Source organism: Tachyglossus aculeatus, chromosome X4 (genome assembly GCF_015852505.1).
Source record: "Tachyglossus aculeatus isolate mTacAcu1 chromosome X4, mTacAcu1.pri, whole genome shotgun sequence".
Classification (NCBI taxonomy): Eukaryota; Metazoa; Chordata; class Mammalia; order Monotremata; family Tachyglossidae; genus Tachyglossus; species Tachyglossus aculeatus.
This window is the reverse complement of record NC_052098.1, coordinates 17813342-17836847: the sequence shown is the minus strand read 5'-3', so window position 1 is coordinate 17836847 and position 23506 is coordinate 17813342. Positions and strand designations below refer to the sequence as shown.

At 45.1% G+C, this 23506-nt stretch overlaps 1 protein-coding gene across 1 annotated transcript in view; it reads left to right on the top strand.

Annotated features, from left to right (window-relative positions):
- Nucleotides 1-1885: 1885 nt before the first annotated feature.
- The window catches only part of GLIS3 (GLIS family zinc finger 3), a 478530-nt gene continuing 456909 nt past the window's right edge, over nt 1886-23506 (top strand). Inside the window, exons 1-3 of the mRNA XM_038769989.1 lie at nt 1886-2034; nt 16562-16674; nt 17297-17453. The gene's annotated coding sequence lies outside the window, so the exon portion shown is untranslated. The remainder of the gene's footprint in view (nt 2035-16561; nt 16675-17296; nt 17454-23506) is intronic.

Here is a 23506-nt window from a genome sequence, read left to right as displayed (position 1 = left end):
GGACATGAGATTTGTATGGGGGATTTGAATATGGGGAGAGTTGTGGTCTGTTGGATATGAGGAGGGAGGGCATTCCACATCAGAGGACCAGCATGAGAGAGGGGATTGAGTCAGAGGAGTTGTGAGGGGGGTCCAGCTAGTAGTAATAATAATAATAATGTTGGTATTTAAGTGCTTACTATGTGCAAAGCACTGTTCTAAGTGCTGGGGGGAACACAAGGAGATGAGGTTTGATTTGGTTTAGTCAGAGATTCTCACTGTGGATCCACCTCCTCAGGCCTGGGGCAGAACTGCTTCTGCCCCAACATTGGCATGGGCAGGCAATGTGTCTACCAACTCTTTTATATTGTACTCTCCCAAGTGTTTAGTACAGTGCTCTGCACACAGTACACACTCAATAAATGGTACTGATGGATTGATCGATGGGTCTTACCCATACTGAGACTTGTAGACACAGTGATACAAAGGTGAAGATCTGCAGAGGCATGTGAACACATGCGCAGAGAGGCAGGGATTTTTCCTGCGGCCGAGGCTTCGTTTCCCCTGGTGAAACAGGTCCAGAGGAAACATGCCAGGTGGGGAAAGGGCTTTGGCCCGTTTCTCTCTGTGGAATCTTTGTTTCCCATTGCAGGAAAAGGGAGGGAAGTGAAGGGATGACAGGGGTCTCTGCTGACACAAGGCTTTAAGCTGCTACCAACGATAGCAGTAGAGAAGTGCGGGAGCAGACCATCAGGCCTTTCCTTGAAAGAGCAGTGTGGCCTAATGGAAAGAGCACGGACCTGGGTTCTAATCCCTCCTCCACCTTGTGCCTGCTTTGTGACTTTGGACAAGTCACTTAACATCTCTGTGCCTCAGTTACCTCATCTGTAAAATGAAGATTCAAGACCTGTTTTACTTCCTACTTAGATTATGAACCCCATGTGGGACAGGGATGGTGCCATCTTGATTATCTTGTCTCTTCGTCAGCACTTAGTACAGTGCTTGACACACAAAAGCTCTCAAAGACCGCAATTATCATTTTTATTATTACTATGATTGTTCCCTCTCCCTTACCTCAATCCCTACTTATAGCACTGCATCTCTGGGAGACAGCTGTGGTGAGATGTAGGCAGTTTGGAGTGGGAATGGAGGGGAGAGCAAGTGGCATGGCCTAGTGGATAAAGCATGGGCCTTAGAGTCAGAAGGACCTGGGTTCTAATCCCGGATCCACCATGTAGCTGCTGTGTGACCTTGGGCAAGTCACTTAATTTCTCTGTGTCTGTTACCTCATCTGTAAAATGGGGATTAAGACTGTGAGCCCCATGTGGGACAGGGACTGTGTCCAACCTGATTTGCTTGTATCCACCCCAGCGCTTAGTGCAGTGCCTGGAACATAGTAAGCGCTTTAACAAATATCACAATTATTATTATTATTGTGTCAGTGAATAAGTCAAGGAGGAAAGACTCTAGTGACTTTGTGTGTTTGTGTCTGTGTATATATCGGAAGAGAGAGTGTGTGAGAGAATATGAATTTAACCTTGTGCTTATTGTTAGATCATGTTGCTGTTCTTGTTCTCTCTTCTGTCAGACTTCCTATGGTCAGTAGGATTTGCATCCGTAGTGGTGATGTTCTGAATTCCACCTTTTACATTTCCTCACTTGGGTCCACTCTGTGGGATTCCCTGATGGAAGAACCAAAAATGGTAATGGAAAGAAGAACATAGATCTATGCAGTCTGCTGAGCAAGCAGTTCAAAAGAAGAATTTCATTTTAATAGCCAATTTTACTAATGCCTAAATACTGTACAGTAAATGCAATTGAAATCTGAAACACAGTGAACTTTCCGTCTCTTCTTCTTAGGCTGACACCCCAAAATTGAGCTTATAAACAGAATCTCAAATGTCAGGCTGCTGAAGATGCAGAAGGCGGAACAACATCTAAGCGGTTGGCTCCAGTAGCCCACGACTAAATCGAAGGCAAGATTCTAGCTTTCCAAGGGAGAAGAAAATGAAACCCAATCAGGCAAACCAATAATAGAGCCTCACAGGCATCAAGGTAGCTTTCTTATATATACATTGCTTTTTTTCTTCCAATGACTGCAGTCCAGATGGTTCCTGAGGTTATTTGAAATGGGTCTGTGAAAAAGCAATGTTGAGATGCAATTCTTTTTTTTGGAAGGTATTTAAGTGCTTACTATGTATTCAAGCACTGTTCTAAGCATTGGGATAGATACAAGATAATCAGGTTGGACACAGTCCATGTCCCACATGGGGCTCAAAGTCTTAATCTACATTTTACAGATTAGAGAACTGAGGTGAAGTGATTTGCCCAAGGTCACACAGCAGACAGGTGGTGGAGTCACGATTAGAACCCATATCCTTCTGACTCCCAAGCCCCACTGATTTTCAGTATTGCACATTGGACAATATTGGACATTCTTATATTTCCTAATAAAGCCAGAGCTCTCTTTTGGTTTCTCTTATAGGACAGTAAGTGGAAAGGTCCTGAGTTATGAGAACAGGTCATCATATCTGACCCAAGAGGTTGAATCATTTATCTGAAGGAGGAACCTGAATCGTTAAAAGAAGAATATCCCTTGAAGCTTACTCTGCCCAGCTTTTACTTTTAATTGGCTAACATTATTACTGTTATTGGCCATTGTTAACATTATTACTGTTATTGGCCATTGTTATTATTACATTTCACTAATAATGGCTAGTACTAATAACTACTAATTAGTTATACTAACTAATGTGTTGGAATCAATCATATTTATGGAGTGCTTACTGTGTGCAGAGCACCGTACTAAGCGCTTGGGAAGTACAAGTTGGCAACATATAGAGACGGTCCCTACCCAACAGTGGGCTCACAGTCTAGAAGGGGTAGTAATGGTATTTATTGAGTGCTTACTGTATGCAAAGCTCTGTACTAAAGGATGGGAAAGAATCCGCAGGTGAGAATTAGAAATGGTCCCTGGCCCTCATGGGGAGAGTATAAGTGGGGAGAGGGGACTGATGACAGACGCATAAGGAGAAATGAAATAAGAACACTGAAACAATATAAAAATATAGGGCAAATTCAGATAATAAAAACAGGCAATAGGGCACGGTGGGTAGAGAAGCATGGATTTGGGCTCCTCATGGCCGAGTCCAACAAATACAGCTGCAGTAACTGCACAATCAATCAATCGTATTTGTTGAGTGCTAACTCTGTGCAAAGCATTGTGCTAAGTGCTTGGGGAGAGTAGATATGATTGCTGCTCTCAAGGAGTTTACCAGTTCATGAGAAAGACACTAAAATAAACTACAGGTGTGCAGAAGACTGTGAGCCCGTTGTTGGGTAGGGACTGTTTCTATATGTTGCCGACTTGTACTTCCCAAGCGCTTAGTATAGTGCTCTGCACACTGTAAGTGCTCAATAAATATGATTGAATGAATGAAAGGTTAAAGGTACTTCATAAGCAGCAAAACCCCAAGTGCTTAGATGATGTGGCAGTGCTGAAGTGATTGCATTGGGGGAAACAGGGTGGGGGAGATGAGAAATTAATCAGGAAAGTCTCCTGGAGGAGGTGGAATTTCAGAAGAGCTTTGAATATGGGGAGAACAGAAATCTGCCCAAAGTGGGAGGGACTGTGGCCTAGTGGATAGAGCATGAGTCTGGGATTCAGAAGAATCTGGGTTCTAATTCTGCCTCCGCCTTGTGTCTGCTGTGTGACCTTGGGCAAATCACCTAACTTCTCTAAGCCTCAGTTACCTCATCTGTAAAATGGGGGTTAAGATTCTGAACCTCATGTGGGACAGGGACTCTGCCCAACCCGATTTGCTTGTACCTACCCCATCGCTTAGAACAGTGCCCGGCACATAGTAAGCGCTTAAAAATACCACAGTTGTTATTGTTATTATCATCATTATTATCTTCTAGGCAGAAGGGAGACTAAGAGGTCGGCAGTGAGGGAGGTGAGGATGGGCACAGTGAGTAGGTTGGCTTTAGGGGACTAAAAGCTCCTTGAGGTCAGGGATCACATCTGCCAACTCTACTGTATTGCCCTTTCCCAAGTGCTTAGTATGAGGTTCTGCTTAAAGTAAGCCCTCAAGCCATTAACTGATGGTTTGATAGGGGAACAAAGCATATGAGCTGTGATATGTTGGGAGAGGAGAAAGAATAAGTAGTGGGGAGAGAGCTGATTGAGTGTCTTACAGCCAATGGTCAGGAGTACAGCATGGAAATGGATCATTCCAATTTTAGTTTGCCTGACTTAGATTCCCTTCTTCACTACTCAGCAAGTTCAGTATTTGTTGGAAGCTGTAGGGCCCTGAACCGGGTCCTTGTTACCCAGTAAGGATTTGACCAAGCTTACTGATCGACTGGCCTGGCCCATATTGACTTTTCAATCAATCAATGGTACTTTAAAATTTTACTTCTTGTTTTACTGGTATTGGCTAAGCACTTACTGTGTTTTAAGCATTAAGTGCTGGGATAGATGCATGTTTGTCAGGTTGGACACAGTCTCTATCCCACATGGGGCTCACGGTCTTACTCCGCATTTTACAGTTGAGGAACCTGAGGCACAGAGATGTTAAGTGACTTTCCCAGAGTCATACAGCAAGTAATTGGCAGAGTCGGTATTAGAACCCAGGTCCGTGCTCTTTCCACTAGGCCTCAGGTGTTTACTTTGTGCAGAGCAATGTATTAAGCACTTGGGAGAGAGAGTACGGTACAATAGAGTTGGTAGACATGATCCCTGATCTCAAGGAGCTTACAGTCTAGAGGAGGAGGTAGACACTAAAATAGATTACCGTTACCAGAAGGGGTAGAATGTAAGAATATGCACATAAGTGCTGCGGGGCTGGGGACAGAGTGAGTATCCAAGTGCTTGAGGTGACCACCATCAGCGGAGTAGTGGAAGTCAATCAGTGCTTCACTTAGCATTGCTGGAGAGCAAAGAAAACAACCCCATCCTGTTTCCATTTTTCAGTTTTCTGCAGGTGTTTTTCTTATCCTTACCACCAGTCCAAGAAATAGGTAGCAAGTACTGTATTGTAATCTCCACTTTGTGGTGGAATATGCCATGAATAGAAATGTGACAGAGGTTTAGAGTGGGGAAAATGAGGCAAAGAGAGTTTAGGGAATATGCTCGAAGTCACAGGTGTGGCGGCACCCACAACTTTGGGTATGATTTGGTGCTATACAGATAAACTAGGGACTTCAGAAAGCTTGCCAACTCCATTTGTCCCCTTTCGCTTACAAAATTGAAGTTTGAATTTGCCAAAGCCCACACTGACATCAGTACATCAATCAATCAATTGTATTGAGCGCTTATTGTGTGCAGAGCACTGTACTGAGCGCTTGGGTATGGATCACTTAAGAAGGACCATAGGACTTAAAAGATTCTACCATAATCATCACCCTTGAAAAAGGAAGGGGAGAGAGATGATTCTAGAAGCCCCTGGAATATTTTACTACTGTCCACTGCCAGCACGTTACTAGCCAGGTTATTGAAGAACGTTTACCATGTCTTCCCTGAAATGCAATGTGTCTTCAGACCAAAACGTCCCAAGCTTTTATGATCTTCAAAGCATGATAAATGGAAAAAAAATATTCTTAGCCCAAACCAAAGCATTTGACATTAGCGGACAAGGATCCTGGCAACTTACAGATATATTTATTTGCCTGTCCTGAAAAGTTCATTGAGATTCTAAGACTATTCCTCAACAGTATGGTTGATCGTGTCAGAATTTTGGGAGACTTGTCTTATGCTTTCTTCAATACTATTCCTTCAGGAAGCCTTCCCAGTTAATTCTCAACATCAACACCCACCCCTAGCACTTGCGTACTTTGGTCCTATTCTCAGAACTCATGTACGTATCATGTATTTTTATTTATATATTTCAGCTGTTTTCTCAAGGACGTGTTTTTCTGTTTCCTGGTTCACAGTCGTTGTTCTTCTGGGTTTCTCTATTTCTATTTCATTTTTGCCTGTCTCCTCCATTAGGTTGTAAATCCTTAAGGGCAGATAACATGCTTCTTCCTACTGTTATAGTCTCCCAAGGGCTTATTACAGTGCTTAACACTCAGTGGGTGCTCAATAAATTTCACTGATTGATTACTATTGTGCTAAAGCCTGGCTGAGGAGTAGGTCCAGACCTGTTCAACTCAGCTTATATTAAGAACCGGGGAAATTTGGCTCTGAAAAACTTTTTGGGAAATCTTTAAGTTCTTGGCATGAAGGCTTGAGGAATTGAAGCTCCTCTACTTCCGACTGCCAGTTATACACAGCTCCTTTGAGTCTTCGAAGCTATCAAGAGCCTGTGAAAAGTCAGTAGTTCCATTCCTTTTGTTTCTTCCCTCATGGCCATGGATGCAGCCCAAATTGGCCCATATGGGCAATGGCTCATCAGGATTTTCTTGTTATTCCAGAGGGTCAGGAACGGTGTCAGAATAAGCTTTTGATCCACTGGGAAACTCTTTCAACACAATAGGCTATGAGTGTCATCAAAAGCCTTGGAGTCGGTTATACAGAATCTACTGCATGCTGATACCTCTGCCTTGTAAGCACACGGTCAAGAAAACTTGCAGGCAATTGATTATGTATGGACTGACAAAATGCTGAATAAGACCGAGGCTATGCACCAGTCTGCATTTGAGAATCTCACTTCATAACCAAAGATTCCGTCAGTCAAGAACATAATGTCACCAAATTCTCCTGATCAAGAACATAATGTCACCAAAGTCCCCTACCTAGATATTACACTATTCGATAATGCATAGCGAGACAAAGAAGTAGAACGCCGAATCCAGAAGACCCCCGTGTTCTTTGGGAAATTGACAAAGTATGGAGGCAACAGGACACCAAACTTCATTCTAAACTGAAAGTCCACAAGAATGTGGCAAAATTCAACCTTTTATGTGGTTGTTTATATAATGTGCCACAGAAAGCCCTTCTGGTCTCTCAAGCAGTTTTATCATTACTTAGCATCAAATGGCAAGATTAAGATCACCAACAGTGAGTTCCTGGACTGGTCAGTTCACCAGTATTGAGGCAGTTCTCCTTGCAGCAAACCTTTATTGGGTGGAGATATGGCAGGAAAATGGATGGTACCCAAGTACCTGCTGAATGGTGAACTGTAATGGAGAGCACATACAGTCAGGAAGAGCAAAACAAAAGCTTCAGCAACTGAAGTATGGAGAGAATGTAAAATCAATTGTCAAGTATTCCAATGGTGTGGTAGAGACTGTGACTGTTAACTGCAGCTGGCAGATCGACTTGGTGCATGCCAATCAGGAAAGGATTGTTTTCAAAGAACAGGGGGTTGGGGAAGATCAGGATGCCAAGTGATGGATTTGAAAATTGTGACTGGCACTGCAAAAGGCAGCATCATCATGGTCAGTGGGGAATGGATTATAAATTACACTTGGGACTTTTTGGCCATACTTGTTCACATGGTTTCATTCATTCGTTCAATCTTATTTGTTGAGCACTTTGTGCGGAGCACTGTACTAAGCGCTTGGAAGAGTACAATGTGATAGATTCCCTGCCCACAATGAGCTGGGGTGGGGAGACAGACATTAATATAAGTAAATAAATTACAGATAGGTACATAAGTGTTGTCGGCCTGGGAGGAGGGAAGAAAAAGGGAGCAAGTCAGGGTGATGGAGAAGGGAGTGGGAGAAGAGGAAAGGAGGGGCTTAGTCAGGGAAGGCCTCCCGGAGGAGATACACCTTCAATAAGGCTTTGAAGGGGGAAAGAGCAATTGTCTGTCTGATTTGAAGAGGGAGGGTGATACGGGCCAGAGGCAGGATGTGGGTGAGGGGTCAGTGGCGAGGCAGGCTTTCATTACTAATAGTGTTATCTTCATAAAACAAAGACAGATATTTATAGTGTGTTCTAGGTGGCCAGGGCAGTCTAGACCAAGTTTTTGCCTGCTCCAGTTCTCGAATTGGTTTGGTGGGATTGGCTGCTAGTAATAATAGTGTGGCGTGAAGCAGCTTGGCTCAGTGGAAAGAGATTGGGCTTGGGAGTCAGAGGTCATGGGTTCTAATCCTGTCTCTGCCACATGTCTGCTGTGTGACCTTGGGAAAGTCGCTTAACTTCTCTGAGCCTCAGTTACCGCATCTGTAAAATGGGGATGAAGACTGTGAGCCCCACGTGGGACAACCTGATCACCTTGTATTTCCCCCCCCAGTGCTTAGAACAGTGCTTTGTACATAGTAAGCGCTTAACAAATGCCATTATTATTATTATAGTGGAAGTAGTAGTATGTATGAAGCACCCATAAAGAGCTTATACCCTAACAGGAAGACAGACATAAAAATATTTACAAATGGAGTAGTCAAAATAAAAAAAATGAACTAAATGTACCATTGAAAGGGGGAAAGGAGAATCAATCAGTCAATGGTATTCTTTTGAACACCTACTAAGTTCTTAGGAGAGTACAATTCAGTAGAGTTGGTAGACATGCTCCTTGCCCACAAGGAGCTCACAGTCTAGAAAAAGAGGCAGACGTTAGAATAAATAAATTGCAAATCTGTGCCTAAGTGTTGTGGGGTGAATATCAAGTCTTCAAGGGTATAATAATAATAATAATAATAATAATAATGTTGGTATTTGTCAAGTGCTTACTATGTGCCAAGCACTGTTCTGAGCACTGGGGTGGATACAAGGTAATCAGGTTGTCCCACGTGGGGCTCACAGTCTTCATCCCCATTTTACAGATGAGGGAACTGAGGCCCAGAGAAGTGAAGTGACTTGCCGAAAGTCACACAGCTGACAAGTGGTGGAGCCGGGATTTGAACCCATGACCTCTGACTCCAAAGCCCGGGCTCTTTCCACTGAGCAACGCTGCGTGCCTAGGCAATGCAGAAGGGAGAGGCAGTAGGGGAAAAGATGGCTTAATCAGAGAAAGTCGCTTGGAGGAAATGTGCTTTTTAATAAGGCTTTGGAGGTGGTCTGGTGGCATATGGTGTTGGTGCTCTGTGGCGTATATGAAGAAGAAGGGATTTCCGGGATAGAGGGAGGATGAAGACAAGGGGTTGGCAAGGAGATCATAGTACAGTGTGGCATTAGAGGAATGAAGTGTGCTGGACTAAGAAATCAGGAAATAAGTTCATAATGAGATGGCTGATGGATTTTTACGACAGGGTACGTGGGGGTAATCAGACAAGGCTTAATGGAGGAGTGGGATTTTTCCGAAGGCTTTGAATGTTGGGAGAGTTGATTTAGGCTGGTAAGTGTTTTAAAACTATTTGGAAGATTGGCTTAGAATGAAGCATAAGCCCCCTCAACTTACTGTTACTGTTCACTTAGCCGTATCGGATGGAAATTTACTAATTTTGTGTGATTGTAAGAAGTCATAGTCCAAAATATAACACAGCATGAACTAAAATTTAATAACTGTTGAAAGTCTAACCACCGTCTTCCAAATTACATAGCTAAATGCTCTGTCAAGGGTATTGGGCTTTGAAGGAGAATAGAAATCTGAAGCTAATATATTTGAATAAGAAGCACTTGCACTGCCTATGGGTATGGAGAGAGTTTGGGATGACTGCACATTTGGCTGCATTTATTAGCAGAGGGGTTGAGTAAGGCACATGAGTGCCAAGAATAAAACAATGTTAAGTTTGTTTATGTTCATAGCTGTCCTCCTTTTTTGAAGATGCTGCTGCTGCTGATGAGATCCTATCCGTGTGTGGGAGTGTGGCTGAAAAGACTGATGCGTGACCAACATGGTCTTCTGCATTGTTTACAAAATAAGCATAGATCCTTGCTGCCCTAAATAGGTTTGCCGCTTTCAGGGCCTGTCAGTCCCAAACCGGCCTCACTGTAGCCTGATCTTCATGAAGACTTTTCCAAGGAGAGAATCCTCTCTTAGTATCTGCCTTCCAGAAGAACTAGTATAAGTGGAAAAGAAGGGCTAAAGTAGCAGTCGGAGGGATGTAAAGTGAGGGGTTTAGAGATTGATCAGGGAAGGCCTCCTTAAAGAGATGTGATAAACTCCTTGCAGGCAGAGATTATTTTTGCTGCAGTGGTCTCCCAGCAGTTTATGTTTATTTTCTTTCTCTTCATTGGTTTTCCTTTTGTTAGAGTGCAACAAGATTAAAGTCCACCAGGGAGGGTCCCATGGTGAGTCATTTCTGAATTGGCTCTTGTTGTGCTATTTAAGTGCTTATTATGTGCCAGACACTGTCCTAAGCGCTGGGGTGGATCCAAGCAACCTGGGTTGGCCACAGTCCCTGTCCCACATGGGGCTCACAGGCTCAATCCCCCTTTTACAGATGATGTAACTGAGGCCCAGAGAAGTGAAGTGACTTGCCCGCGGTCACACAGCATACAAGTGGGGGAGCTGGGATTAGAACCCATGACCCCATGACTCCAGGCCCCTGCTCTTTCCACTAGGCCACGCTGCTTTGGCATGATAGGCAGTGCTTAGGGTTCTTTTTTTCAGCCCTATCCAGCTGAGCTGAATTTCCCTGAATAGGACTGCTCAGGTACCCTCCCCCTCCAAACATCCTCCAGAGCGTCATCAACGATTAAATGACCAATAGTTTGCGCTGCCCACTTGCATAGGCCTTGCATTTAGGATAGAGAAGGGGGGTCAGGCATCCCTCAGTCGATCTTGGGAGAGTGTATTACAGTTGGTGGACAAGATCCCTGCCCACCAGGAGCTTACACTCCAATGGAGGAGGTAATAAAATGTTACAGATGGAGGAAGCAACAGAGGATAAGATATGCTCAGAAGTGCTTTGTGGGGTAGAGTTGGAGTGAGTATCAAAGTGGTTGGGGGGTTATGGACCCGGGTGCATAGATGATACAGAAGGACAGTGCTAAGCGCTTGGTACAGTGCTCTGCACACAGTAAGCGCTCAATAAATACGATTGAATGAATAAGATGGGAAGATGAGCACTTAGTCAGAGAAGCCTTCCTGGAGGAGGTGTGATTTTAGTAGGGCTTTGAAGGTGGGGAGAATGGTGGTCTGTCAGATATAGCCTGTTGTTGGGTAGGGACCGTCTCTATATGTTGCCAACTTGTACTTCCCAAGCGCTTAGTACAGTGCTCTGTACACAGTAAGCGCTCAATAAATACGATTGAATGAATATAAAGTGGGAGGGAGTTTTAGGCCAGAGACAAGACATGAGCAAGAAGTCAACAGACAGTTGAGATTGAGGGACAGGGCAACATGCTTGAGTTGCTTTTCCAGTATTGGTGATGGTTTGCATTGTTCCATCCACACTATCTCTCCTGGTCCCCCTGTGACCAGTGACAGGCACGGTGAAACTGCTGATCATGGTTGGGGGTGCAGTCTATGACAGATGGGCAAAATATTTCTGTGCATCTTCTTCAACAGCAGACACAGCTGGGCCCTCATCCACTTGTAGCACCATCGTGAACTCTTTGTGGCCAGGAATGTGTCTTATATTGTACTCTCCCAAGCGCGTAGTACAGTGCTTTGCACGCAGTGAACACTCAGTAATTACAGTTGAATGTTGAGTGTGGTACTCATATCCAATTCTTTCCAAAAAGTAAAATGTCCATCCTTCATCTAGTTTCGTTCCTTGATTTGGCAGATACTGATTTGTTTCCATTGGGTTTCTACGTAATTGTACTCAAGCTGGCACATGCTGATTTTGGTTAGCTGTGCACTCTTCAGTAGCATCACAGATATATTTGTACACTTATACTATAGCTTGTCAAAACTCATTCTCTCTAGAATTCCAGAAGCAAAGAGCAGGGAAGGATTGGAGCAATCTGACACCAATCTCTTTAGAAATTCCGCGTCTGGTCCGTTACCAACTCATTCTAACATTTGCAAATAAGATTTCACACCTAAATCTTGTCCTTAGAATGCTCCCCACCCCCCCAACCGGGACCTAGTGGCATTATAAACTTTCAGGAATGAGATTTCAAATGCTTGTGCCATCCTGATGAAGTTGATATGGCCCCATTTGGTCCATGCTCCTGCAGACAAGCACTGACAACATTCTGGAGTGCACCATTCAAGCCCAGAAGGGGGCAGAGACCAGCTCTGAAACAGCTCAATCTAGTTGAGAGGCTGCCAGTACATACTTCCCAAGAGTTGGTGACAGAGCAGAGACGAAAGGGCGAAGTTAATTTCTTCACTCCAGAGCTTCTGATGCCCAGAAGACTTGGTAATTCCCCGTACCGCTCTCCAACTCACAGACACTCACAACTCAGCGTGGCTCAGTGGAAAGAGCACGGGCTTTGGAGTCAGAGGTCGGGGGTTCGAATCCCGGCTCCGCCACGCGTCTGCTGTGTGACCTTGGGCAAGTCACTTAATTTCTCTGAGCCTCAGTTACCTCATCTGGAAAATGGGGATTAAGACTGTGAGCCCCACGTGGGACAACCTGATCACCTTGTATCCCCCCCCCAGCGCTTAGAGCAGTGCTTTGCACATAGTAAGCACTTAACAAATGCCATTATTACTATTATTTTTATTTTATTAACTCATTCGAGTTGCAGAGCTCATCCTGAGTCATCATTAATGGTCTTAATCAACTTTTCACTGTAGCCTAACATCAGGGCTTACTCGAAACTCTCCAGGCTGAAGGTTTCTCCTTCCAGCCTTCCCTAGAGTGTGCATGCGCCTATGGCTCTGGGCATGCTCATTTTCTTCCCCCAGCACCAGGACTACTTTTAGTCCACTGGAAGCTGCAGTAGAAGCAACGTAGGGGATGGAGTCCGCTGTGCCATGCTCCCCTTTCCCTTCCTCCAGATGGCTGGAAGGAGCCCCTTAAGGATAACGATTCCCCCATTCTCTAAGAAAGGTTGGCTTTGGACAGCTGCCCTTGTTTTCCTAATGGTTAAAACAGTTTTGTCCCAAGTGGGTGCATTTCTGGGACCCTAAATCAGTAAATAGTATTTGAGTGTTCATTGTGTGCAGAGCACCATATTAAGCGCTTGGGAGAGTAAAATATAATAGAGTTGGTAGACAAATTATCTGCCCACATTCGACCATTGACAAAGAAAAAGCTATATAAACCAGAATGGATTTAATTTTCGGGGTCTGATCAATCTTATAAATTGGAAGAAATCCAAAAATAAGGATGAAATAAATCTATCCTAATTTGGGCCATGGTCTCCTGTATGATGAATCATTAGCCACAGTATTTTCTCCTCTCCAAGAATATCTCTTAGAATCCTGGCTTGGGCTGAAAATTTGGAGGTTGATCTGGGCCGAAGTTGCACAATGTGGCAGGCATGTGCGGTGCCACATTCATGCACAGTTGTTCCTGAGGGCTGCTGAGATTTGTAGTTCCAATTTGTACCAAATGACAGTCATGTTTGATTCATGTTGCCCATGTGGTGGCCCAAGGAAGCCTGAAATTGGGAGTGATGGGTAGAGGAAAGGGCACTACCCCAGCCCCAGCTTATCCTGTTTTTCAGTGAACTTGATGTAATTTCTTTGCGCCAACATGCGCGGTATTTCTACGCTGTCAGATTCTCCCAGGGCTCCTCTCTTCTCTGTATACGATCTGTGCCAGCCTTTCTCCCCCATTAGATTGTAGGCGTCTCAAGGTCAGGGACTGTGAACATAGTTGTATGCTTTCAAAAAGCCAGTGCAGGGCTCTGCACAGAGCTGGCACTCAACAGATATGACTGGATGAATGCTAAGTATGCCAATCTCTGCAAGTAAGTTGGACGCTTTTGGAAGTCGCATGAACTCTTTCAGGGCACTGGTGAACCTTTTCATGCCCTGAAGCAGCAACTTACTGAATGGCAATTTTGTGTCCTGAAAGAGTTCTTGCAGTACCTGACTTGATCTTGGAAAGTAGTATTTGTATTGGGAGGATCTGGCTCCTTAGCTATCTTGTGGTATCTTTTAAATAAGTTCTTACGTCAAAGTGGAGTTCAGCATGCTAAGTTGGCAATAGAACTCTAAATGTTAATGTCACAATCAGAGAGGCATGGCAATTTCAACTACTGGACTTTTATTTTTGTGAGTTTAGTTATACTTTGTTTTTCATTAACTCTTTTTGAGAGGCTGAGGACTTATTTCCATTCTGGATGCAGAAAATTGCACCAACTGGGAGATAAAGAGCAGAGAGAGAAACTAAAATATTGCTAAAATTTATTATCATACTGTTTTTGTATACATTTTTATTAAAAACTTAAGGAAAAAATGACTCGAAAACATGGAAAAAGCCTGGTCAGTCATAAGAGTAAGGTTTATTAGAAAAGTCTGAGACCCTAATTCCCTCAAGACAATAATACCGACCTTCCCGTAATAACTTTCACTGTATATAAGCGACCATAAAATGTTCCCTATCTGGACAAGTCTTTGCTGACCTCTAGCAATAGAGCACTATCTGTGCTGGGGCTGGGATCATCAAGCCTGGCCTCTCTCAGCCATGTGTCTCCTCTCCCATTATGCTAGTCTCTGACGGGCTAGAGATTTGGTCTCAGTATTGGAATGGGATGGAGGAGCTCCTCTGAGTTCCTGTGACCTTGATATGAAAAGCCTGGTTGCTGGCATGGGCCTCTCATTCCCCCCAAAGCTGGCTATGTACGCTTGAATAGCTCTTTCCAGAAGCCAAGAAGTCTGGGCCCTCTCTTTGCATTTCCGTTCAAATCAGTAATATTTGAGTGTTGACTCTGAGCTGAGCACTCCCAAGAAAGAGAGCATAAAGTGAGAAGAGAAGGTGACATGGGCAAAATCCTTAAGGGACACTCACAGAGGGGAGAAGCGGAAGGAGAGCCAGCAAAAGAGACTGGAAAGGAGTGGTTAAAGAGGTAGGAGGACCAGGAGAGAATTGTCTGTAAAAGCAAGTTAAATGCTTGGAAGGGTGCAATATAGTTAGTAGACTTGATCTCTGCCCTCTTAGTACAGTGCAAGTGCTTAGCACAGTGCTCTGCACACAGTAAGCGCTCAATAAATACGATTGAATGAATGAATAATCCAGTGCAGGAGTTTAAAGGTGACCAGACAACGCCTGGAACTATTCAAACTACATTGAGAAGAAAAAATAACTGCTCTTCGTTTCATCACTGGCTCGGTCTGTCCTTGGCAGGAAATAATAAATTATCAGTTGTTCCTGGACCCATTTCTGGGGTGAACTGATTTTGTTTTTGTTTGTGTACATATATGCAGAGAGTAGGAACTATACAGTAATTTGCTGCTATATGACAAAGGTTTAATGCCATGGTGCCCTCTACTTCTGGAGGACAGCCTGTTTCTGACTCCAGCTCTTGGGCTGTGGGTCAAGTCTGGAGCCTGCCCTTAAGATTCGCTTCAGCCTTTAACTATTTTAAGAAGCCTGGCTCAGTTTAAGGAGTCTCGGTCCGCTCCGGTTCGGCCTGTGCACCTTGAATATATGGATCTAAGCTTGACCTAGTAAGACATGAGCTCTGACATTGCCTCAGAATGTCACCTTCCAGGGATCCCATGGCATGGTGTTGACCCAGGGCCAGCGTGGAACCAGACTGAGCAATGGGCTGGGGAAGTGAAACTAGGTTTACCCCTTGGCATGTGATGAATTTTGGGATTTTTTGAACAGACATAGCGATCGTACTGACAAGGGCAAACATTTTATTTCTGGTCACTCTGTTGGTTTAGCCTGAAATGGAGGATGTCTCATTCATTCATTCAATCATATTTATTGAGCGCTTACTGTGTGCAGAGCACTGTACTAAGTGCTTGGGAAGTACAAGTTGGCAACATATAGAGATGGTCCCTACCCAACAGTGGGCTCACAAGTCTCCTTCCTCTATCACAGAGTGACTGCATAGTATAAACCTAGAGACATTATCAGTTGTCACACATAGGTATAGCGGGCAAGTAAAAGTGGAGGCTTTATCCTTGTTATGATTTACCTCTCCAAGTTTGCCCTCCTTTGCATACTCTTTAAAAATGTGTCTTTAGCATCAAATGTGCCTAATGATAATTGCGGTATTTAAGTGCTTACTATGTGCCAGTCACCGTACTGTGCCCTGGGATAGGTACAGTCAAATCAGCTGGGACACAGCCTCTGTCCTGTATGGGGCTCAGTCTTAATCCCCATTTTGCAGATAATAATTACGGTATTTGTTAAGCGCTTACTATGTGCCAATCAATCAGTCGTATTTATTGAGTGCTTACTGTGTGCAGAGCACTGTACTAAGTGATTGGGAAGTACAAGTTGGCAACATATAGAGACAGTCCCTACCCAACAGTGGACTCACAGTCTAGAAGTGCCAAGCACTGTTCTAAGCTCTGGGGTAAATACAAGGTAATCAGGTTGTCCCACGTGGGGCTCACAGTCTCAATCCCCATTTTCCAGATGAGGGAACTGAGGCCCAGAGAAGTGAAGTGACTTGCCCAAGGTCACACAGCAAATGAGTGGCAGAGCTGGGATTAGAACCCATGACCTCAGACTCCCAAGCCCGGGCTCTTGCCACTAGACATGCTGCTCCTCTAGCAGAGCCAGAATTAGAACCGAGGCCCTTTTGACTCCTAGGCCCGTGTTCTAACCAGTAGTTCACGCTGCTTCCCCATTTAGAGAGCAGCCTTCATCCACGGTATGCAGGCAGGTGCCGACACACAATGGTTTCTCCAATCTATTTCCACTTTTTCTCCCTTGATTTCTGGAGATCTGGCTGTGCTCCCCTCGCACCTCCGTCCCCCATCCTCCACGTGAACACCAGGCTCCTCACAACCCCGACGTGTCTTCCACCCCCCACGAAAGTCCCTCCAACGAATAAGTGTAAGTAAAACAGTGAGGCGTCACTCAGCTGTCAGGCGTCGCTCGCTTTCCGCTCACTTGAGCTCTTAGTGCTCGTAGGTGTGGGTGTGCTGAGGGAGGGGGACTTGGCTCTGGCTTTAAATGAGCCAAGCCGGTGTCCGGGAGTTGCCAGTCCTTTACCCCCTTCCCCCTCTCCCTCCTCCCTTCCCGGGGCTCTGGCACTGGGAAAGCTGCTGGCTGCCGGCCCTCTCTCCTACATACTCACTCACTCACTCGCTCTCCTGGTCCCTCCCCCCTTGCTCTCTTTCTCTTTCAGTGTGTGGCTTGCACTCGCCGCGTCCACACAGCCCGGCTAGAGCCGGCACCCCTCTCTACCCCCATCCAAGCAGGCCGGCCGCACCCTCTCCCTCCAACACAAACCTCCCCGCAGCAATTACGGGCCATCGCACCACCAGCTCAGGACCACTCTCCCCTGCGACCACACAGGGATGAACTGAAAAGGGAAAGCAACTTTTTGTTTGGCCTCAGCACGCTTTTATACTAAAGGGGGGGTCCTAGCCACCCAGGCACAACCACCCAACTTCTGCTGCGTTTCCTTGCTCCCTTCCACCGCCCTGAAGGGAGTTTTCATTTCCCAAGGCAGAGTCTTGCAAGCCTGCAGAAGTGCTGGCAACCAAAGTTGCTCTTCTCAACTCAGCCCCTTGGAAGTTGCTGTCATCCTCACTGAGAGGCGAGACGAGGCTGCCGCCGGGGGAAGGACAATGCCCACCGAGCTTTGTTGGGGAAATCCTGCTTACCTGGTAAGTGGATGCCACAAGGGGAGGGCGGCGGCGAGGAGACAGATAAAAGTGCAGACACAGAATTTCCAAAGAGCTTCCCCGCCGTAACCCTGGGGAATTCGCGCTGTTCTGCGTGTACACTAAGGATGGGCTGGAAAACATAACCTCGGGGGGGAAAAAGTGAGTACACTTCACTTGTCACCGGGCTGTGGAACAACTCCGAGGGGTGGGTGGGGGGCTTCTCCGACCGGAGAGGAACTATGTCCTTAACTTTCTCGGTTGAGTGGTGGTGGTGGGGGGGGAGATAGAGGTGTTGCTAAGAGATCAGAGGCGCGGAGGGACGCGAAGGCTGAATCCGAAGCGGTAGCATCGGAGGGGGACTTGGTGAGAAGTGATCGCTGAGCGGGTGGGTAACTGGGGGACACGGATTCATTATGCTTGGGGTAGCCAAGTTATTTTAAGTAGTCGCTACATAGTTTGGGGCCAAGGTGGCTGGGTGAGAGGCACGTGTTTGTGTTTGCAGCGTGCTGGCCATGGAAGTGAATTTTCACACACACACACACACATGCTTATTTTATGGCATGCTAGAATATATATTTGTATACATGTGAAATGCCCTCTATATGTGAGAGATATATATACATATGTGTGTGTGTGTGTGTGTGTGTATATATATATAGCGCCACGGTATACTGTATTTACATTTTGCATACACACGCGCTCCTGCTCTAAGTAGCCTTATACTCCAGATCCACACACACACACACACCCACACCATTCATTCGTCATTTAGCGTTTACATTTTGATTGTGTCTTTTAGACTGTTAGACCGTGAGCCCACTGTTGGGTAGGGGCTGTCTCTATATGTTGCCAACTTGTACTTCCCAAGCGCTTAGTACAGTGCTCTGCACACAGTAAGCGCTCAATAAATACGATTGATGATAACAAATGTCAAGAATGTTTTTTTTAAAATGTCTCCTCACGGGAAGAGACTCTGTCCCCGTTCCGTGCTCCAGTCCTATAAATTACTTTTGTGCTTTTGAAGTTAGTCCGGCCTGTTTTTTCTGGAAAGCATGAGTCCGAAGCTCATTCTCACTCACGTCCACCCCTACACAAACGCAGGGCACCCGCAGGTTTCCGAGTGAAACGTTGCGGTGGAGTTTACTTCCCAGTTACTCACTTGAGTCGACAAGTCTGCTCGGAGATGAAGAAATAACAATACTGTCTGGAAAGCTGGGGACGAGTCTCCTTTACAGGGGATTTGTCATCGGGTTGATGATTGAACTGGGAACAGAGGGAAACTCTGGGGAAGTTTCTTTCCTGATGATCCCCCCTGGAGTGCGTTTGGGGTTTTATTCGGAGGAGAGGAGCAAAGTGGATGTGGTGGTTGAGGCTGAAGTTTGAATAGTTTGCCCTGCGTGCGGGGGCTCCCCGTTCAGCATGCTGTGTGCGTGGGTCTATTCTTGGGATGGCACTTTCGGGGACCGGGTTGGGGCTGGGAGAAATTCCCCATGCTTGGATGTTTCCCGGTCTAGTGCAGCAACTCGCCAGTGTGCCGTTTGGAAACGGGATGCCCGGGAGGACATTTCACTTTCAGCTCCAGCAGTCGAAACGCTCGTTTAGGATTTAGTTGCACAACAGGAAGCCCGGACGATTTTGTTTTGTTTTCCTTTCGGGTAAAAACAGATTTGTTTGTTGTTGTGGGAGAGGAGAGGGAAAACACACACACACACACACACACACACAAGTACTCATGCGCACAATCATGGAAGCACACAACTCGAACAAGCACCAGAAGGTCGGTGCTGTACACTACTCTTGACAAAGCACACACAAACACACATTAGAGGTGTGTGTGGGGGGGAAATGGGGACAGAGTTCAGACTCGGAGGGCAACACATCTCTCCCGTTCTACCGCCCTCCCTCCCAGCTGTACACATACACACACACGCACAAACACACAAAATCTCCCCTGTCACTCTGGCTTGCGGAGCTGGGGCACTTGGAGGAAATGATTGAGTCTGCTGAAAAAGAACATCATTTCCACCGCACTCCCCGCCTCCCGGTGGGGCTGGCCGGGCTGAAGTGCGGGCAATCCTCAATCCAGGGAAGCTGAACATGATTTGGGCGAGCTTTCTGGGGGTACCCCCATCCCCCTGGGAGTTCTTGTGGTAGAGGCTGGACCGGAGCTTGCTCTCCCCACCCTCCCGCACCTTTTGAAGAGACTGATTGTGTTTAGCTCCTTCTCTCACCCCCCACCAACACGCCCCTGTTCTCTAACTCCTCTTTCAATCAATCAATCAATCAATCGTATTTATTGAGCGCTTACTGTGTGCAGAGCACTGTACTAAGCCCTTGGGAGAGTACAAGTTGGCAACATATAGAGACAGGCCCTACCCAACAGTGGGCTCACAGTCTAGCCTTTAGTCCTTCAAACTAAACAGAGGTGGGCTGCCAGACTCTGGCTCCAGGAGGCTGTGGAAGCCAGGGGTGAAAGACATGAAGCTAATTCTCGACCCGTTCCCCTCTCTTTTAGCGCATCCCTCCCCAACACACACACACACACACACACACACACACTCTCTCTCTCTCTCTCTCTCTCTCTCTCTCTCTCTCTCTCTCTCTCTCTCTCTCTCTCTCCCAGTGGTGCACCAGTGTAGGTCTCTGAGTTTTGCTAGCTTGCACAGAGGATGGTGATGGGCTGGGACGTGTGTGTGTGTGTGTGTGTGTGTGTGTAAACTGGAGGTAAGGGCGTGCTGAGGGAAGTTATTGGGAACCCTCCAGCTAAAGTTAAAGTTGGGGTGGAGTATGATGAATAAAGACAACTGGATCGGGGACAGGATACTGGATCCTGTATATATGTATGTACATATTTATTACTCTGTTTATTTTACTTGTACATATCTATTTTATTTTGTTAATATGTTTGGTTTTGTTCTCTGGCTCCCCCTTCTAGACTGTGAGCCCACTGTTGGGTAGGGACTGTCTCTATATGTTGCCAACTTGTACTTCCCAAGCGCTTAGTACAGTGCTCTGCACACAGTAAGCGCTCAAATATGATTGATTGACAAAGTTAGAACCCCCCAACCCCCCTCCTCTGCTCCCCCAAACCGTCCTGCCCCCACCCCTGTCTTCTCTCCTACCCCACAGGCCCCCGGAGTCTCGTTTGAAAACTCCAATCACCGAGTTTTAGAAGTCTGTTCTGTCCACGAACTTTTGATGAGTAATGCTTTCTATCCCAGAAGAGGGCTGAGGATGGGTTTTTTTTTCCCCAATTTTTTTCCTGCCTGTTCCCCCATCTTCCTCCCTCTGAGGGGATTGAAGGCAGTTTCTTTCTGAAAATGAGTCGGTCTCCTTCCTCCCCTCTCCCCGTTACTCCTTTTTTTTTTCCCTCCCGAGGCTTGAGGAAGCAGGTTGGCATCTCTAGAAAGAACAGGATGAGAGTCTCTGGAAGTGAGGCATGTACAAAGAAAGTTTTCCAAAGTCGTGCAACATAAGGGATGGAGAAGTGAAAGTAATAGCGATTTTCATAGTTGGTGATATTTTCTGGGATCAAGAAAGCTAGGTTTAAAACTAACTTCTGGTGACTGGTGATATAGGGTGAAAGTCACCTTTGATAGGAGAAATCCCTAATGATGGTGCTGAGGAAAATATGCAGCTGTAGCCTTATCCACCGATGTAATTTCAGACATTGCTTTTCTTATTTGAAACGGGCTTTAGTCAATTTAATGAATAATATTACAAATGTCAATTGCAAGGATTATTTGAAAGTTACCACTGAACAAATCTGTAAATAAGAACATCTATTTCTGTGGGGAAACAATGGATTCAGCGGGCATGACCGATATCACATGATGTGGTGATACAGCAGCAAACACCTGAGAACTTAATAATTACGGGTTTCCAGAACTGTTGTTTTTTGGATCTAGGGCTGGGGAGTTGTCAGTTCTTGAGGATTTTGGTGGAGAGAGGTAGAAAGTAGACCAATCTTTCTGCCAATTCATTTTCCAGGTTCTTGTTTTTTTTTTTTTTTTGAACCCAAAGCTGATAAAAATTTGCTACCACTTTGAAATTCTCCTCTCCCCCTTCCTCTTACCTGTAGCATGTCAGTGTTTGACTCCCATTAGAACGTAAGCTTCTTGAGGACAGTGTTCATTTCTACTACTTCTAATTTACTCTCCCAAATGCTTAGTACAGTGTTTTGGGACACAGAAGACAGTCCAATAAATCCTGTTGGTTGACAGACCATCAGTCAGTCTGGAAAGAGTCTCCCTGTCTTCCCTCCCCATCCTCCCCTTCCCAGTCTGCCATGTGAAGAGGTCAAGAATGGAGTGCAAATGACAGAAAAGGTGATCATCATCATCATCAATCATATTTATTGAGCGCTTACTATGTGCAGAGCACTGTACTAAGTGCTTGGGAAGTACAAATTGGCAACATATAGAGACAGTCCCTACCCAACAGTGGGCTCACAAGGTGGAGTTCCTAGGGAGAACTCCTTAAATACATTTTATATCATCATCAATAGTATAAATTGAGCAGATACTAAAATAATTTAGTAGATAGGCATAAAAAGCCACTGAACTTCTGGGGCTTTCCATGATCATGAGTCTTAGATACTTCTTTTACACTCACAGATTAAAGCTCAAGGATCACCAATCTTCTCTCTGGACTTGCCTTTTTCTGAATTGAACTTTTTAAACCTTTTTCTGATTCTTTTTCTCTTGGCAAGTTTCCATGTAGATTCCTTTTGGATAGACTTTCCCGTACTTACAAGGAAGAACAATTATCTCTTTCGTGGGAAGCCCCGATCCTGATCACCAGTGCATGTCCTTACGTCCCTTGGGGAAATCAGTTTCCTGACTTCTGAACACATTTTCAGTAGGTTGTATTTTATCAGCGCTTACTTTGAGCCAGGCCCTGTACTAAGTGTTGGGGTAGATACACGCAAATCAAGTTGGACGCAGTTCCTGTCCCCCACGAGGCTCACAGTCTTGATCCCCATTTTACAGATGAGGTAACAGAGAGAAGTGAAGTGACTTGTCCAAGGTCACACAGCAGACAAGTGGTGGAGCTGGGGTTAGAACCCAGGTCCTTTTGACTTCCAGTCCCCATGCTCTATCCACTAGGCCACCCTTCAGAGTACACAGAACTATATGCCTTAGGCAAGTAAAGGAATAATCCCTTAATCTTATGATAAATTTAGTTTATCCTTTAATGGGAACTTCAGTGGAAAAAAAGTTCAAGGTATTGAAGCCTCTGGCCCCAAATCCCCATACCTCACGGAAAATCTGCCAACTCTATGATATTTTCCTACCCCTTCCCTCTGTAGTCATCAGAAAACAATGAATTTTAAAGCAATTTATTGTTTGAAAGTGCTTGAGGATAAAGAATAATGTAGTAGATTGGAGGATAACAGTAACTTTGTTTTACACTTTACACGTATATGTTCCTTTTTTAAATGAACGGTCCTTTTAAAAAAAGTAAATAAATCAGAAAAGAATATGAGAGTATGATCATCCACAGTAAAAACAAAAAAGCATAGACAGCTCCTCTTCAGAGCCGGAGTAGAAGCTCCCAGAGGGGCTTTAAATATCTGACAGCAATCCACAGAGAGTGAAAATTGTGATGGGGCTAGGCTGTCTCTCAGTCTGTCTTCAGGAGAGTGTATGCTCCTACATTCCACTACCACAAATAGGGTGAGTCACAGTAGAGCAGAGCAAGATCAGTGCTTGTTCCTTAATTCCTGTGAAAAGGGGCCACTGTATCGTATCATCACTTATAATGTCATTTCTGTGTTATTTTAAATGCTTTAAAAACTATGCACCACAACTGGAGACCACAGATATGTGTGAATTTTTGCTATTCCCAAGTGTAAAGGATCAGATTAAAGTTTTCCCAATCTTTTCAGCATGACCAATAGATTCCAGGTCTGACTGTGACTGGTCTGAGAGTGGATGAGTCATTAGTGTAGTTTTTTTTGAATAAATATGTTGTCACATTGGCTAAGGACCTAGTCATTGTTTAGGAGTTTCATACCTTTGCAATGATGTCAACTAAATGAAGCACATTTT